The sequence below is a fragment of the Callithrix jacchus genome, chromosome 4, assembly GCF_049354715.1.
Source record: "Callithrix jacchus isolate 240 chromosome 4, calJac240_pri, whole genome shotgun sequence".
In the NCBI taxonomy this organism is placed as follows: Eukaryota; Metazoa; Chordata; class Mammalia; order Primates; family Cebidae; genus Callithrix; species Callithrix jacchus.
The window spans coordinates 26360121-26366120 of NC_133505.1; positions in this window are offsets into that span (position 1 = coordinate 26360121).

Consider the following 6000-nt stretch of genomic DNA (forward strand, 5'->3'; position numbering starts at 1 on the left):
GGCTCAGCCCCTTATTCAGAGTGGTTAAGAGCACATCATGACACAATTAGCCCTAATAAACATTTAAACATATTGCAACCCCTCAAGTCATTAAAACAATATGCTATTGGCATGGATCAAAGTATTATGATATAGAACAGTCGAAACAATTTTGTCAAGGAAGAGCAAATTAGAGGACTCACTCTACCTAATTTCAAGACTTATTATAAATATACAATAATCAAGACATGTAGTTTTAATATAAAGACAAACTCATGTCTAAAACAGAAGATTTCAGAAATAGATTCAGATATACAGGGTTAATTGACTTTTGACAATAGTACCAAGGAAATTCAATGGGAAAAGAATAGTCTTTTCAACAAATGGTGCTAGAACAATTAGATAGTCATATGCAAAAGAATCAACCTTGACCTTTAGCTGATACCATAGGCAAAGATGAACTAAAAATGGAGCATGGACCCATTTGTACACTTAAATGTCAGAGTTAAAACTGTAACATTTCTAGAAGAAAGCAAAAGAGAAAATCTTACTGATCTTGGTTTTGGCAAAGGTTTCTTAAATATAAAACAAAAAGCACAAAGTATGAAACAGAAAACAAGTTTGACTTCACAAAGTTAAAATGTTTGTCTTTCTAAAGGATGTGAATATAAAAGTGAAATGGTAAGACACTGTGAGAAAATATTTACAAAACATATGCAACTTTTATCTAGATTATATAAAGAACACTTTCAACTCAATTATAAGAATTCAAGTAAATCAATAAGAAAAAAATACCCAAAAGATTTCAACATGCACTTCAACGAAGTAGATTGACTGATGGCAAATACACACATAAAAAAATGATCATCATCTGAAGTCATTAGGTAAGCATATATTAAAACTATAATAAGATGCCTCCATACTCCCACTAGAATAGATGAAAGGCTAACCATACTAAGTGCTGCCAAAGACATGGGCAATGAAAGTTCTTATACACTGTTGGTGAGAATGTAAAATGGTACAACCACTTTGGAAGACTTTTTTTTCTTAAAAAATTAAACACACATATACCATATAACACAGCCATTCAACCACTGCACAAGTGTACATGAATGTTTATTTGTAATAACAGCCAAAACTGAAAACAAGCCAAATGTTCATCAACAGATGGATGGATAAATACACAGCATTATAGTATCCATAAATGAGTGTTACTCAACAATAAAAAGAAATAAATTATTGATACATGTAAAAATATGGCGGAATCTTAAAATCATAATGCTGAGTGAAAGAAGACAAAAGAGGCTACATGCTGTATTATTTCACTTATAAAATTTTAGAGGCCGGGCATGGTGGCTTATGCCTGTAATCCCAGCACTTTCGAAGGCTGAGACTGGAGGGTCACTTAAGGCCAGTAGTTTGAGACCAGCCTAGCCAACATGGTAAAAACCCATCTCTATAAAAACACAAAAATTAGCTGGGCATGGTGGAAAACACCTGTAGTTCCAGCTACTCAGGCAGCTGAGGCACAAGAATCACTTGAACCTGGAAAGTGGAGGCTGCAGTGGGCCAAGATTGTGCCATTGCACTCCAGCCTGGGAGACACAGTGAGATTCTGTCTCAAAAAAAAAAAAAAAATGTAGAAAATGCAAACAAATCTAAAGTTATAGAAAGCTGCCCGGTGGTTGCTTGGGGAGGGAAGATTCCCAGGAGAAATGAGGAAACCTTTGGGGGTGATGGGTGTGTTCATTATCTTGGTTGTGGTGATGGCTTCACAGGTGATTACAGATATATCGCGGAATTGTACAATTTAAAAATGTAGTTTATTGTATGTCAGTGTCATTCAGTCTTTTAAAAATGCTGTCTTTATCCAGTTTTCAGACCCAAACTAGAGGCCTGTCATTTCCTTTTCTTGAGCAGCGAATTTAATCCCACACTCCAACCAACTTCCTTAATGGGCCCTCACACTCCGAACCACTATTTCTCTTCCCTAATTAACCCAAGGCTGAGTACCAGACAACCAAAGACAGCCGATATGCCACAGAGCCCTGAAATTATTCCAGTTGGTCAATCCTAAGCCTGCCAGCCCTGCCTCGCTTGTTCCTTCCTGCAGAAACCACAGTAAGGGTGCTTGCCCACAGCCCCCGTCCCTCTGCCTCTGACCAACCCCAGTGCTGCCCCCAAGCGGCCCTCCTGTGCACATACAAACCTGTAACACTTTCTGCTTCTTTTCCGATGATCTGTGTCAGGCCTCATACTTCATCCAAGGTAGTTTGGTTAAAACAGTCCATTGTACTTTCATGAAGCTAATTAAAAACTTCTCCCTATCCTTGGGTTCTGTACCCATGGGTTGGGCACCCACAGGTTCCACCAACCTTGGATCAAAGATATTCAAAGAATAAAAATAATACAACGCTAAAAAATGATGCAGGCCGGGCACAGTGGCTCACACCTGTAATCCCAACACTTTGGGATGCTGAGGTAGGAGGATCACCTGAGGTCAGGAGTTCGAGACCAGCCTGGCCAAAATGGCAAAACTCCATCACTAGTGAAAAGACAAAAATTAGCCAGCTGTGGTGGTGAGTGCCTGCAGTCCCGGCTTCTCAGGAGGCTGAAGCAGGAGAATCACTTGAACCCGGGAAGCAGAGGTTGCAGTGAGCCAACGTCGCGCCATTGCACTCCAGCCTGAGCAACAAAGAGAGACTCTGACTCAAAAAAAAAAGGGGGGGCAAATAAAAAACAATACTTCCATAGCATTTACGTTGTATTAGGTATTATAGGTAATCTAGAGATGAACGCAAGAGAAGAGAGGAAGCACACAGGTTATCCGCACATGCAACATCATTTTATATCAGGGACTTGAGCATTAGCTGACATTGCTATCCTGAAGGTCCCAGAACCGATCCCATCTGGATATGCAGGGATGACGATAAATCAAAAACAGAAATGTAAAGATGACATGAATCTACTGCCATCATTTTACAAAGAAGAAAGAAGAGGAATGGAAAAAGCCACCATCTCATGTCACCAACTCATCAGCTGTACAAGCTGGAGAATCTTTTAACTGGAAGTGTCTGAACTTACCGGATGAGGGGAGGAATGAGTGGGGGAAATGTAGGCCTTTGGGAATAGAAAACATCTCTTTGCAAAGAAAATGACAGCGACAAACCCCAGAACAAATAAAATAGAACTGGTTTGTGAAGAGGCGATCCGGTGGCAAACGTCCTTGTATGAATAAATGAAGAGATGAGAGGGGGAGCCCCAGAATCGATACCGAGCGAGGCCGCTAGAGGGAGCCCACACAGACAGCAGTCAGGGAGCCCAGACAAGCCCGGCAGGGCCCAACCCACCAGAGGAGCCTCTTCCCTTAGGGGAGACTCGGGCAGCCTAATTGTCTCTGATAATGATGGTCTCGGCAAGCAAAGGACAGCAAATGCGTGGATGTTGAGCATGACCACAGGTGACTCACCACACACCCACCACAACAGCGGAGACAGAGTGCTCTGTCTGAACCCTCCCACTCCCAGTGGCCATTCAAACTGTCCCCTTTCTTCTTGTCCCCAACACCCTCACAATGTCGTTTCCCAGAGGCCGTCTTCTCACCTGCAGATTTTGCCCACTGACTTATGTAGCAGCCCAGCCCTGCCTCGGAGTGGAGGATTGCAGGGCAGAGAGGCCTCAGGACAGTTCTGCCCACCTGCCACACAGCACTTTTCAATGCTGGCTCACAGAGGCTGAGCAGGGCTGCTCTGTCCATCTATCCTTTCTACCTAACTGCCTTCACTGGCTGTGAGACGGGCCCTGGAGGATTCCTGCTCATTCTTCCAAAAATCAATGCTGCAAAAACCAATTTACCAAATGACCAAATTCACCAAAGGACTGATTCACTAAAAGCCAATTTGCTGAGTTGTTGACTGGGACTCACAATTACTGATCGGGACTCAGCAGGCCAAGGCCAGGGGCTCTGCACAGGGTTGGAGCCAAAGTCACAAAGTAATAAACGGAGATTTGGCCTTGGGCATCCACTCATTCATTCTCCTTGGTTAACTCTACTGATGGCCTGTGGATTGAGTTGACTCCTGGTTCAAGTAGTTGGGGACCCTGGGTCCCCACGGTTGCTTTCTCAGCCTCTTGCCCAGGAGCAGTGGTCTCCCAAGTGGCTCTGAGTCATTTGTGGCAGCCCCATCAGTTTCTGGGATGGAGGTCCAGGCTGCTGATAACCAAGGGTGAGCAGGCACAAAGCCTCCATTTGCACTCTAGCCTGTGCAGATACAGGCAGTCACCTGTTTTTCTTGACAGATAAACCCCAGGAAACGCAGGGTTATCTGCTGCAACAAAGGCAGCTTCCCCAGCTGCCTCTGGCCTTTTGTACTCCTGCACCCTCTATACTCCAGTCTCAATATTGCAAGAGATAAGCCTGTCTATAATTTAAATGATAATATTGAAATATGCCCTTATCTGTACTGGAAATACATTCTTTAGATTTTCTTGTGGCCTGCTTGGAACACTGTCCCTTTCCCCTGGAAATTAGAAGGGATTTTGTCACTTGGAGCCATCATGTCTAGATTTCACCAATATAAAACTAGCTGGCTTCCTACAGGCAGAGCTGCACAGAGACCGATTCTCTTTCAACCCAATTCAGGCTGCAGACCCTTGGAGAGGATGAGCTCACACTGTCTGTGCCACCTCCTTTAAAGCTTCTGTGCAGACTTTTAGAATCTGTTTTACTGACTTTTCATGGTGATCGTTCAGTATTCAGCATTTCAGCATTATTCAACTTTTTATAACCTATTCTAGCACCAACGTTTCATTCATTCCAGGATTGATTCCATTTGAGCAACACCCAGGCTGTTTCAGCTGCCTCTGTTTCCCTCCAGCTTGCCGCTGCCCAGTGCTGCTGAGGGCCATCACCCAAGAGGAGACCTCCCTGCTTTCCTGTAGCAGGACCCTGGTTTCTGGGTTGGAGGTCAAGGCTGCTGGCAACAGAGGGGTGACTGAGCACAAAGCCTACATTTGCACCCTCGCCTGAGAAGAGTCCAGCCTGCGCTCCTCCTACCTCAGAAGAGGGAGAGCTGACTCCATATTTAAAAGGGAGAGATCAGTGTCATCAAAAATAGCTTGTCTCTGATCTCTCATCCAAATTTCTTACAGAAAAAGAATGAACTTGGCCGTGTACTGGAATCAAATAAGAGTGCCCGCCACTTAAAAGTGTTGAGGAAAATCAAGGGCAAGTTGCCGGGTCAGAATCTCTGTTATTCCTCATTTTATCCATCAAGGTGCTTTTCCAGAAAACCTTTCCAAGCAGCGAGAAAGGTTTTTTATGTTTTCCTACAAGAGACTGAAAAGGAACAGGGGCGTCCATGGCCGCATGCTTCCCACTGAGTGAATGTGGCCGCTGAAAACCTGTCAGCTTGGCACTTCGAGATGAGTGTCTTGAAGACCTGCTGTTTCCCTGATCCTTGCAGTGTTCCTGAGAGGACAAAGTTGAAGTGAGAGGGCAAAGTTCAAGGACAACTAGCATGGATATCAGTATTGACATTAGACTGGGTAACCGTCCCACCATCAGGACTGGGGCCAATGCCTTTGTCACTAACCAGGACTCAAGGCTGACCTCTAGCTTTGGGAGTAGGAGCTCTTTCTGGGATGCCTGGGGAAAAATATCAAAACATAGACTAATCTAAGTCTATTTTTCCCAGGCCATGCCTGTCTTGGGACAATCAAGGACTTGGACGGCAATCCCACTAGGGTTTGTCCCCAGCAGCCACCTGGACTGCCCCATCCCCTGCCTTATACTTACCCTCAGATGGGAACCTGAAGTGTTTCTCCTTTCAGCTGTTTTCACATTGCACTTTTCAAAAATTTTATTATCATTCCTCCTGCCCAGGGCCTGGTGGGCCTCTGCTATTCCTAAAAGTCAAGAAAAATGCCTTTAAATCCTAAAAATCAAGAAGAATTCCTTTAAATCATGACAGGTCTTCCAGCAGTGAGTGCCATCTGGCTGGCCTTTGAGTAACTCCTTCG